The sequence below is a fragment of the Lagopus muta genome, chromosome 16 (genome assembly GCF_023343835.1).
Source record: "Lagopus muta isolate bLagMut1 chromosome 16, bLagMut1 primary, whole genome shotgun sequence".
NCBI lineage: Eukaryota > Metazoa > Chordata > Aves > Galliformes > Phasianidae > Lagopus > Lagopus muta.
Genome location: NC_064448.1, coordinates 10,904,156 through 10,917,807, shown reverse-complemented (window position 1 = coordinate 10,917,807; position 13,652 = coordinate 10,904,156). Strand labels below are relative to the sequence as shown.

At 38.4% G+C, this 13,652-nt stretch overlaps 1 protein-coding gene across 11 annotated transcripts in view; it reads right to left on the bottom strand.

Moving 5' to 3' along the window:
- PTPRT (protein tyrosine phosphatase receptor type T) overlaps nucleotides 1-13,652 on the bottom strand; it is a 425,958-nt gene that overhangs the window by 301,708 nt on the left and 110,598 nt on the right. The window lies entirely within an intron of this gene.

Here is a 13,652-nt window from a genome sequence, read left to right as displayed (position 1 = left end):
ATCTCATTATATTGATTAATGTGCTATCCACACACTGCTGGCAAGGATATACCAGAGCACAAAGAAGGAAAAGTGCAGATAATTCTGCTCTGGATCAGCCCCTGCTCACACAGTGTGGATACAGTCATGTAGCTGCATCCCCTTCCAACTCCCAGCTCAAACACACAAGGCTACGGAAGGAAAAACGTTTTAGAAACCATTCCTGAACATCCCATCACATCTGTTCTCACAGTTCTCTGATGCTCAAGTTTTTCTTTTTAGAATTTGCCTTGTAAAAGTTAGGCCAGGTTGCTAACTCTGAACTGAAAGAGGATGTAGGTAAGAGATCCAGCTGCATTTTTGTTCATACAAAAGAAACGCTTCCCTTAAATGCTTATAAGCCTTAATTTCAAGGTAAACATCTGCTTCTTCACAATCTTAGCATATCCACCTGTAAATTGATGATATACCGTGTCTAGGACAGGTGACTGCACAATGAAATTCCATGGTAGTAAAGAAATGATCAGGAGTCATCCCAGTGGGCAATCTGCTGCATCACCAAACTGGGTGAGGTGATCAAGCGCAATTCTGTTCGCTTAGTTTGTGGGAGACCCAGTTTTGATAAGGCAGCAACATGGGGACAACACATCAAACCTGCATCAGTCTGCAGTCTTTGTTTAACTGATGTTAACCACTGCTTTCAAGAAGTTCCCAGACCAAAACCATGAGAGCAAAGAAGTCTCATGGGCTCTGTTCCAACACATCTGGAAGGAGAATTTTGCTCCTGGCTACATTCTGTTCTGCCAAAATCTTGCTTAGGGTCTTCTGAGCACACGCTAATGGTTACAGGGTAAATAGGAGAAGATAGGAGGCAAATTTAGTCCCCCACAAAAGAAAAGAACAAATTTACAACTAAACAATTACTTGTGGTATATTTATCCTAATCTCTCAACACACAAATGTTTTCAGTGACTCGAGGCAGACTGTTTCGCTTATAAGAGATACAAACTGTCAGGAAACAGCAAAAGGCAATTAGTAAATCACTATCGCTTTTGTAATCACTGATGAAATTTCCATTTTTTTAATTCTCTATTGCTCATTCCCACAAACAAGCACGATATCACCTTGAAAATAAATGCAATTAATTATCTTAGCTGAAGCTTTTAAAACGGAATGTCTTCTAATCTACATTCTTGGCTGAAATTCAGTGAGATTGCACTACTGCAATGTTAACTGACTACTGTTGTGGTTGTACCACCATCTCCCTATTTTTATTTTAACTTTTAAACACTCATTTACAGAGTTTTTCGAATTCAGTACCTTTGAACAATTACGTATTCTGAAGTAAAGCTGTGGTGAAAAGACTATGGAGAGCATAGTTCACTCTGCAACAGAGCTGGAACCATTTTGATTCTACTCTAAAACATCCAATAGCTGTTAGCCCCACACGTCTGGCTACTCAAAAATCAGTTGAATTCTATGCACCTGAGCTAATTAGTCAGTGTGCCTACCCACACTTATGCATTCTTTTCTTAGGATGCAGCGTGTGTTGGTATGAAGTGAGTGCATCATTTCTGTATAGGGATTTTGGAATTTCATTTCAGTTTTATGCATATTACTGATTTATTGCCCTAACAATAGAAATAAAATTAAACAAACACAACAGAAATTACTACACTGCCCAGGGTAACCGTTTTTGTAGCAAATTTTCAGTTAGACATCGGAAGGCAAGAAAGATTAGGTGTGTATTTTTGAAAACACCACTGGTTGGCAAAAAAAATATTATAATTTGTGGTGATGTAAATAGGAGGAAAATGTAGACTGGTGGTTGGATCTCAAGCTGCAGCATGATGTGATGGAAGACAAAAATCATTTAATTGCAAATTGGGCACACATTCTACAAGCCCTGCAATCATTCTCCTGCAGAATGACACTCCTATCAGAGATGCAGAAGAAAGCTCAGCCGTGGTCCAACTGTGCCTTGTGAGCAAGGTACAAAAGGGAAGGGTGACAACTCTTAAATCAAGCAAATAGACATATACACAAGCAACACGTTTCCAAGAGTAAGTGTAGGTTAACTGAATGAAAAAACATAGTTGATGCCCTATAAATATCTATTATGTAAAGTATTGAATAGGATCTAAAGTTGATAGTTTTTTATCCTTTTCTAAAGTTAAAGCAGTTGTATGTGAGTATATGCATAAAAGACACTGCATTCATGCTTGTAGAAACAATTTGTCATAGCCAGATGAATTCTGGATGGGCTATTATATTACACATATATGGCCTCAAGACATGCTTCTTAGATTTCCTATCTGAGCTTAAGACAGCTTTAAAAATATTTATCGTAAACGAAATTATTTATTGTTTTTACTTTTGGAATAATGAAAAACTACTCAGGAAATGCAGGTAGGTCGATTAAGTCTGATATCTGAGATAGGGAGGGAGTTTGTCACAGTGCAAAGAGAAATTTAGCACTGCTACTGACGCTCAGAGATGCTTTCTTACCTCATGTTAAATTTGTGGAGAAAAGGGCTTCTCTTCAAATGCAAGACTAGCACATACAGTCTTTCCTCTTGTAACAAATGAACAGCTTGATTGGAAAAGATTAAAGTGCTAAAACGTGCTTAAAGTTTTAGAAAGAGATGAAATAGATAGAAGTACTGTGATTTCACAAATCGGGCCAAATAGACATCTTCACAGTCCACCCTGCCAAAACACTAAAGCATCAGGGACACAGGGAGCCCTGTGTGTAACAGCACTTACTTATTTTACAGAGTTACAGCTCATTCCAACTGCTTTGTTGGTTTGGAGCAGCACCACTAATTAATACAATCAGAAGAAAAAGTTTCAGAGATCTCCCACCAGCACACATTAGCATATACTGCCGAGAGATTTGATAGAGTTCAAAGCTTATCTTGTAGCCTACATGCTCCATGTTTGCTCAGAGCAGCAGCTGGCCAAGTGATCTCCCTTCTTCTCAAAGAGCAAAATTAAATTAGATTAGATCATCTATTCTCCCTTGTAGAATTAAGATCGTGCTATGAAAACAAGCACATTAGCTTTTGAAATCCTGTTTCTCACTTAAAGGGTAAAAGGCTGAGGGATGCTTTCTGTACCAACAGAGCCAAGCTGCTTTCTGTAGCAATTCAGCTAAGCTGCAACAGAATGCACATGCCTTTTCTTCCTCGCAACCTATAAGAAACAGGTGTGGCCCACTGGACTTGAGGCTGTGAGTGACAGGGAAGCCTGAAGGATGAGGTCAAAGAAGAAGGGATAAAGGGAAAAATTACAACAGACACAAGGTCTTGAGATAGATGCACAGAAATGGACTGAGCTGAAGGACTACAGAGTTCTGAGAGCTGCTTTGTTTGTTGCCATGTAAAAAAACCACTCCTAAGAACAAGAAAACTTGGTTCCTAGACAAACTATGTCAAAGAACATTTTATGAAAAGAAATGCTCACAACATTAGGAAATAGAAGGAAAAATGTAAGGAATAAGACTGTTAGGACTTAAAAACTATTGAAAAACAAGCATTTGTGGATGATGAATGGGATGGAGGATGAACAGTTTGAATTAGGATACTGCAGTGATGCTAGCATTAGTGATGCCATATTAGAAAAGGCACAACAGTGAATGAAGTTCAAAAGGGGCCACACAAATAAGATCTAACATTTAGATGCTAGTTTCTAGTGTTGCATCACTGCACAACAAGCTGTGAGGTCAGTTGGCACAGATGCAGTTAAACAAGCTTATAAAAATGTGTTCCCATTAAATTACCATGTTGCAGCAATTAGACACACTCCAGAAGATTGTCCTATGCAATCTGTTCTAGATGAACAGCTAATGAGAACTAAGCTAAAACACGATCTGGTTATGATTCCTCTTTTTAATATTCCCTATATCACTAAACAGCTTAAACCTATAAAATGGAAAGGGTGAAAGATATTTGTCTGCTATGGTCAGATGGAGTAGTGAGACTGGCCATGAGAGCTCATAATGAAGTCTGTGGTGCACCTTCACTCAATCACCCTACACTGCATCAACATTTGCAAGAAGTTAATTTAAGTTATCGTAGCTTGATTAGATCTTAGTTTGGCTCAGGGTGAGGGAGAAGGCAACTTCAGCTTTGCTGCCCAGATTCCTCACACCTCAACCTTCACCACTGTAATTGGTACAGATTAAAACAAGATGACGTTGGAAAATAATACCAAAGAAATAAAAATCTTCTCCTATGGGACGATGCATTTTAAAGAGACGGACGGAATGAAAAGAAACTCCACTTTTCGTGTGGTAACTGAACGACAAGTAACTAAGCCTCAGCTCACAGGGCACACTGACTTGCAAAAAGCCACCACTAAGTTATTCTGTGAAAATCATGCTCTTCAAAGAGTTACGATATTGGGTGTTATAGTCATGCACGGTGTAAAAATAAACTTTAAAAAATGGAAGCACTGAATATACTCTCAGTGCATAAAACATTTGTTCTGAAACATCTTCAAATTAATCAGATCTGTTATTTCAAGATCTTGAGGAATGCAGGCACTTACTGCCCCTACGTTTGTTCTTTCAGCATGCTTCTGCCCACTGCTTCTGTTGTGTGGACAAACACATCAGCTGAGATTGCAGACTGGCTCAGCCAACATCCATACATTGCAATAAATGGCATTTTCAAGGATCAAAGGGATGTAGTCAGATATTTAATGGTAAGAACAGCCTTATTTCAGGTGAACCAAGAAGGCTTTTAGACCTGAGTTATGTCGTTCACTTCCTGTTCTGCTTTCCTTAAAACACCCTTAAGATCAACTCTGCCATTTCCTTCATATTAACTCTCTTGTTTGCACTGTAAGTAAAACTGAAGGGGGAGACCAAGAGAAAAATCTAATTCCACAATTAGAAATATAAACAGCTTATAGTGATAGCAAGAGTCTTTGTTCTGTTTGTACAAGGCCGACTCTTACATACTAAGTATAAGAACTGCAAATAAGGGCTTGACACCTCTCTATTTGTGAGCTGTACTGAAGACATTATGCTAAAAGTCAACCATCTCTCAAGGTAAATGAGGGTTCAAAAAGGATTGTCTCACAGCCTGATATGTCTCAACTCCCTGTGAATTCCCCTGACTTGACTGGTACCATTTTATTGCAGCTGTTCATTCAATTCAGAGTTCACATCATGAAACGTGACAGAAAAGGAACTGATGAGAATTCAGTGAATGCAGCTTTTCATTTGAAAAGATCCTCAAACATATAAAATTGCTTTATTTTGCTTAATTTTCCACATTTAAAAGCATAAATTGCATTTATTTTTCTAGTCAATACTGAAAACAAGTGATAATTTGTAGTATTACAACTTTCATCTCAAAGGAATACAACCGCAACAGTTTCCACTCCTTCTGAAAGAGGTGAATGCTATGGAAGACGTTGAATTGCCTAATGCAGGAGATGCATACATTATTTCTCCCCATGAGAATATGTGAGAACTGTTGCTATCAGCTTCTTTTTGTACATACATAAATGACTTTCAGGAAAACAGACTTTTTTTTCCTGTTTTTTTTTAATGTGCTGATTTACATGCACTACATATCTAATATTGGAAATGGGAAATGCTAAGTATTTCCTAAGAATAAAAGATGACTTAGGATTCTTAGTAGCCACAGTTCTCAGCAGGATCACTTAACTGAGGTTATTACCATTCAATCCAAACAACCTGCATCCTTTTAAGTAAGCACTGAAGTATTTAAAAGTCTAGACTGTGTACTCTGCCCATTATGAAATCTCATCTTATTTATTTAGGAGTTGGTGGAAAGACTTCCACTTATTTCACTACACAGCAAATCAGGTCTATGGTGAAGTTAAATAATCAATGATGCTGGAATCTTAGATACTACAACATAGCTTTGTGCTCTGATGCTGAGAGTCTGGTTTTGTGATAGAAGTAAAAACTAATGATAATAAAAGTAGAAGGATGAGCTCACTGGGAAGACGTAAAACAGGAAATGTACTGCATTAGTCAGACAATCATCACAACATACAGTACCCATAAGTGATTATATCCTGTTTCCACTGAATTCAAAGAACTTCAGGAAAATTCCACTGACTTTGTGTCAAGCAGCTGCAAAGAGCTGAACATTCATAGAGACTTGCCAAGACTCTGCTACTAAAGCAGATGAGGGACTGAACCTTGACTGTACCTTCTGTCCTGCCTGTATTCTGATCAGCCTCTGCTCTAAAGGCTTTCCACTGTGGCTTTCTGATCACTTCTGGGATGTAATTTTGCCTACTGTTTCCTCAGCATTTCCTTTTGTAAATCCTTATCTTTCAACATTCACTCCTCATTCACAATCTTATCCTGCTTTCAAATCTAATCTACCTTGACTTTGGCCATCTGCTCATACAGACCTCAAGTCATTCTTCTCTCAGACCTCTTCCCTTTTAGGTTTTCCTTCTCTAGATGACCTTAGTCATTGTTTTTCCTCTGTTCCTTAGTGGCCACTACTTTTACATTTATCAATTTTACTACACCAGCTCACCAGAAAGACCTTCTCCAAGCCTCTTTCTACCTACGCATCTTTCTCATCTTCTGTTCTTCCTATAACGTGCTTTTCCTTGCTCTGAATCTTCTAATAAGTGGAGTATAAAATTATCAATCTTCCCCTTGTTATAGAAAGAATTTCCATAGAAATAACTATTTAAAAAGGAAGATCTTAGTCACAGGATAAGAAAACTTGTTTTGCATACTAGCCTTATTTCAATGCAACTGCATTAACTTCTGTGGCATTTAAACTAGATAGTATTTATCCACTTGGAAGAAACCTAACATGAAATTCAACACATCTTCTACCTCTCCAACCTTCAAACATTTTCAAGTTTTAAATTAGAAATGTTTTTCCAGTACTTTGGTTATACAGTGCCTTAGCTTGGCTTTCAACCGTCTGCCCGTTGGCACCTGGACAGCATGCCCTAGGAGTCTGCATTTTTCCTAATCTAAGATGCTGAAAAGCATCAGTTCCTGTTAGAGCCAACAGGTTCTGGGAAAAATGAATATGCCTGAAACCATGGAATGCAAATATGTACAATGATGGCTTTCTTGTCATCCTAGTGTGATGCTGAATGATGTCATGGCAGTGCTTTGGAAGTGTCATGGTCTCTCTAATGGTGAAATGCTGACACTCACAAACAGTCCCACTTCTGACAGTTTCCACTGAAAAGGATCAGAAATAGACAACAGTTCAAACATACCATTTAACACATCAAGGTGCAGTAACTACATGCCTTCCCTACATGGTTCCTTCAGGGTCATTAAAAGGCCTTCTGAGAAGCCATTCTTTCCATCTTCTTTGATCTATCTTTATACTGTGCATGTTCAGAAAAAAACTGCTCTCCCTTGCTAAGCAAGATTACAGTACCAAAGTGCCATCTACACAGAAGCATCCTTCTTCTGACTTCTCACACTGGTGCATAAATGTGCTATTTCACATTTATGATACAAATGACAAAACATTAATAACCAGGATGTAATTTCCTTCAGAAAGGAGCCTCTGGGGAGGTAAGTGTTCTTAATTAAATCAATTTCTCCTGCATATAACATCATAGAATAGTTGACTAACTTATGCTTATTTTTTTTCAGTGCAAGATTATGACTTTACAAGTCTGTAATTTCACAAGTACTTTAATTCATTACTATTTATGGTCCACCCAAAATCAGTAGGTCTACCCCCAGATTGGCATTAGAATGGAACACCAGATAGAAATCAAATCTGTGGTACGAATCACCCTCAAGGCTAATTGCTTGGAGTTACCTTTCTGAAAGCAATTGTGTGCAACAGAAGCAATTGCTCATGGTCTCCATTGCTAGTTTTCCTTGGCTGAAAAGCAAATTATATACTAATGCAGGTATGATTTACTTACAGATAACCTAGACTAGAGAAAATAAAAAAATATGGATGACAATACATTCCTCTGAGAGAAAATAAATACTAATACTGGGCTGCAAACAGCTATTAAGGAATCAGTTAGAGTAATGGCTTCTGGGGAGACCCAATTGATAGTGTAAGAGTGAGCAATTTAAAAGGTACAGTTCAAAATAAGCTCCCTCTAGTTGTTTACAAGATTCTGTCCATCCCAAAGCTGTATCCATAAATAGTTCTAAAATCATTTATTTTCCTAGGTCTACGCATTCTTATGTACACTTACCAAAATAAGATCAGGAAAAAGATGTAAACCATGCCCGCAAACTCAAGTCAGTGTAAATTAGTGACGAAATTCTGAAAATTGAGAAGAATTATTTACTACTGCTACTATGAAAGCCAACCCCAAAATACTGACACTAAGCGAGATGGTAAAGAGCAAAATTAAAATGCGCTACGGAAAGTCTCCACAGATCCCTTTTTTGCTCAGACCTTAAAAGCTGAGAAATTACTTTGAGTTCAGTACCCATCCCCAGCCTAATCTGTTTATTTCTGTGGAAGTCAAAGAGTGGGGAGAAACGTATTTCACTCATTCTTAGTAATTTCCCCTACAAAAAATATTTTTTTGAGAAACAATACACAGACAGCTGAGCCAATTTTCCTTCTCCCCTCTCAGACAAAATTGGATCATGATTCATCACATACACAGTTGGATTTTAATTTATTCCTTTAACAAGTTTGTTTATTTTCTTGTAAGCAAGTATTAATCCACTCAGACACAGGAAAATGTTAATTTTATTGCATTGCCTTTCAAACTTAAAAAGCTGAGTCTAACTCATGTTGGTGCTCATTCCAGCTTTGAAGGAAAAAAAAAGAAATGCCTGACCTGTGCACAGAGGTTCCCTGTTCTTTGGGGGGGCTAACACTAACTGCACATCAGTCCTCTCTGAATGAAACTGAACAATCCTGTCAATCTTCAATGTGGGCATAGATGGAGTTTATCATCTTCAAGGAAAGCTGTTCCATAATTATTCATTCACACTAAGTTCTCAGTGCCACTCACTGCAAAGAAGAAGGTGACACAGGAAAGCATTTGGCCTATTAGGGAAACATAAAACTTCACTCAGTTCAGTGGATTCCAAGTAGAATTTAGCCATCTGGTATTCAGATATACATCATGCCTATGATGTTCACTTGCTAAATGGTTATTTCGTGAAGCAACGCTAATGATGATAACCCTTCTGTTCTTTCAGTGAGAAGCTTAGTGAGCCCTCCAGCTACTGGAACAAAAGTACACGCCCAATTAGATGAGAGAAGAGCCCCATCCCTTATCTCTGCTGCAAGAGGAAAGAATAAATCTGCTACATGTTCGAGGGATCAATGCGATTCGAACACCAAACACCTCTCAAGCTATGTTCATTCCATTGTGCCATGCAATATGGACTCACACAAGAAAGTACTCAGAACATGTTCATGTCTTAACCTTACCATTATCTCAAAACATCTACCATTATGAGGATTCAGCTCGGAGCCCTTCTCCAAATTCGTGTGAGGACAGATACAGGACAAATGCTCACTGTGTCTCTGAAGAGTGAACAGCTCATCTCAATGCTGCACTTGCCATTAGGGTTTCAATCGACAGGGCAGCTGACAGTCACTTGGTACTAACCTACTCTGTCTCCCGAAGCACTGTAAAACAGTTAAAATGCTTTAGCTCAAATGTAAACAGCAAAAGTTTAAATGCAATACATGCACACTTCCTAATCTGCAGTGCAACACTATTTATCAGTTATTTGATAACACTTATCAAATACACACAAGGAAACCCATAAAATCATGTATTCATGGCATTTCCCACAACTATTTGCAGCTTCCAAACTGTGAGTTACACATTTCAAGCAAGTTCAACCCTTAGGTAACAATGCATGAAAATACTGTTGACTGTTAATGGGCTCTGTTTCTTTGTGGAAAATTGGTGAAATTTTTATGAAGTGAGGAAAGCTAAGCAACCTGCACTCGCCAAGGAACACACAACTGCTACAGTGCTAATTCTGAATGCTCTAATTTCTTCTAAACATTTCGCTCATCTCTAAGCTCATCTAAATTTGCTTCTTAGACAAACAGGATGTCTACTTGATTCAGCCCAAAACAGCAGTGATATTGTGTATCTTTACAGAAAGATAACTATGTATATACACGCATACACACAAAGCAAATTAGCACAAAGTGCCAATTTGTATAAACGAAGGGAAATCAGCAGTCAGGAAGATGAGGCCAGACATTCAACTGCTGTGTGCCGACTGCTTTCTGCTATCATGGAACAGGGAAACTTCACACAACCAACCAGGAGATGAACAGTCAGTGTAACACTGGCAGACACTGCTGCACAAAGGCACATTGCACCACAGCTCTGCATTCAGAGGACAACCGTATTTAACACAATTAAAGTAATTGCTCCAGTCTAGTCAGCCCACTTAGGTCTCCATTGGAGTTAATTAGAAAAAGCCAGTAAAATACTTTGAACGTGCAAATGCTAAATGTTAAATACTTCCATTATTAATATATTCTCACAAATGCTGCAATGGTAGGCAGGTGCAGGGCTCCTGGAATGCTGCAGTGTTATAACATGAAAAGTAAAGCCAGTATTTTTCCAATGCTAGTTTTAACACAGTACAAGAACTTGTTCTACGAACCAAGCTTTTGCCTCTGAAATACACACAAGCTCAGGCCCTTTTACCACCAAGGAAGTATTTTCTGTGATTCAACACAAACTAGAACCCCACGTTCATCTCAAATCATCTAATACATAAGCACATAAAGACAGGTTACTAATGGGGAAAAAAAAAAGAGGAATAAAAACTGCATGAAGGAAATACAAGGAGCAGGACATAACTACTTGCTGTAGTCTAAACTTCTGGAAGAGAATTAGAGCCATGCATCCTGCCTGGACTGTCATGCAGAGTTTCAAATCCCAGCTTGCTACGAGAGCTTTAGGCAAATACCCAAAAAAGGTAAGAAGGTAATGACTGAAGGCATGAAGTAGAGAGAGGGAAACAAAACATTCTGAATTCAAAAAGGTTAAAAGCACTGGGTCATACTTAGTCCTGGGAAACAAAGACTTAACTGTACATAGCTATGTAAGAGATCATAAAAGAGAGCAACAACTGATTATTCTTCCTAGTCATAGATGGAGAAAAAAATAATGAGATTAAGCCATAAAAGGGAAAATGGAAGATGAGTACTGAGAACCTTTATAACTCAAAGAGTGGAACAAGTAGCCCAGAGGCTGTAGAATACTCATCACTGAGGATAATTCAGGCTTAAGTAAACACCCATCTGTTATGGAATATTCTGTTATAATCGCTCCTGCTATCATGCAAGGAGGTGGAAAGAGTTGCACCAAAGTCTGGGCATTGGATACCTAGAATTCATTTATTTCAGGTTTCTGAAACATTTATTTGAAACAACAAACATCTGTTTCTTAATCCCCCAATTAACACAGTTTCCAGCCCGAAGGAATTAACCACAAAATTCATGAAAAACAGTTTATTTGCTAGCAATGATGTAAAACAAATTGCCTACAAACTTTTACATGGCTAATAGAGCAGTTTAATTGTGCGCTTTTGGTTTTTTTTTCCCTTTGAGGAGTGCATTTTAATTCCAAAAAAATATATAAATAAAAATAAAAATAGGAAGCCATCCCTGAGCAGAGACCTTTGCAGCAGTGTCTCAGCAGAGAATTACACAGTACTACAAACTCAGGCTCTCATTCATGATACTGACCTCCTCTGAAGAGCACTCTGAGATCTAACGATGAAAAGGACTGTAAAAAGCACTAGATGTTATCATTAGTATTCAGGAGGATGGAATTCTGTGGCTTGGTTGAATTCAAAGGGACATGCTGGTGCTTATGAAAGCTGACATTTTGAACAAGGAAATAGCTCGGACAGTAACGTTAATGTGGGCTGACCAGGATGGGGTGAGGCCGCACTTTTCTGCCAACATTTCCCAGCAGGTTGCGCTGCAGACTTATTCAGGATCATGGAACCAATTTAATGCCTGCTCACACATTTTACCATTTTCACAATACAGTATTTTAATCTGATTCCAGTCACACAAGAACTGTGTAGTGTCTAAAACAGCATCTTGTTCAAGAAAACACGCATTACTGCTTGCATCCTCAGACCTCTATGCATTCTTGCGCCCCTGTTGCTTCTGCCCATGCTAAAAGTGATTTCCTGCCTACAGTTGGCCACCAGAAGTTGGAAGTTGCTTATTCCAAACACTTTTACCACCTCTGACACCCTTGCAACCCGATGGATTTGCACCATGCTGCTTCAGCTGCTTTGGAAAAACTAAATGGATTAGAAAGTCAATCACCAAATGTTCTAGTACTCTGGCTCTAAAGATGTCTCTGATTGTAGGAGTGGAACTGTTTCATCAGTTTATTTGGCTGGCTTTGCCACTAGATGAATTTTAAGTAATCCTTTATTCTTACAAAACAGACTCTCAGTGAGTAACCAAAAAACACATGCATTAAGATTCCATCCAGCAATACAGACTCCCAATAATAGCTCTAGCATCTCCGCAAGCTTGAGGCAGTTTAATTGAACACCATAATTTACCTCAAGGTTAGCATCATTTGGACAGCTTTTGAAAACATATTTTTGTTACTGGAGAAATGTGTTCTGTACACATTTGCTGTGGTCAGCCTTCTTTTCCAACCTAATGATTTGACCTCCTGTTCTCTGTGACTAGTACTGAGACATCAATTAGTAAAGCAAAGCACTTTATCATTCCCCCTCATACTCCTTAAGGTCTCTTTAAATAATATTTCATCATCAGCACACTACAAGTTGTTAGAATCTTTCCTCTTCCATATACAATATAATAATATATACATATAATTAATACAACTCAGATTTCTGCACTTTTATGTTGCTTTTTTTGTTGTTGATGCCGTTACTTTGCAGCTGCTCCAACCTTTATAGATCTAGCTATTAGTGCTACCTGATAACACGGAACACAGCATTAAGAGAAAAGACCATACATATCTCTATCTACTTTGTTTTGGGAAGAACAATTCTGAAAGCCTTGTTAAGAAACACGCTGTGCTATTCTGGGGTTTGTTTGCCATTCCAGCCCGTTGATTGTCTATCAATTTCTCCACAGATCCAGCATCTTCAGATGATAAAACACTTTCAGATGGAAGGCAGGAAGATAGATTTTCCTTCACATTCAGAGTTAGCAAAGTACTGAACTTTTCCAGTACAAGCCCTCCCATTAATTCCTTGCCTTCCAGATGGCATCACAGCTATCTACGTTCCTATTCCTTCAGATCATTCTGAGATCTGTAATTTCAAATATCTGCCATGTCTCTCTAGTTAGGTCTACTACAAACAGGGAGTGTGACACACAAGAACTGAAGCTGAGGAGCTGTAGAAATAAAACTGCCCTTATGAAAAAGTCAACACATTCAGAATGATGAAATGCATTCATACAGACAAGACCAGAGAAGTAACTTTCAGAATTAGCTTTTGGGATACCAGAGCCAAAACAAGTAGTCCCACGTGTCACACTTTGAAAGATCCTGTCACTAACAGCTTCCAATTTAGGCTGTAATTAAAACAAACAAACAAACAAGCAGCTATCTTGTGGTTTTGTTTCTATTAACAGATTTAACATGCAGGGACGAACACCAGCCTGTCTATCCATGGCTACAGCAGGAAACTATTCTTACATCAGCTCTGCCTGCTTCCCTTA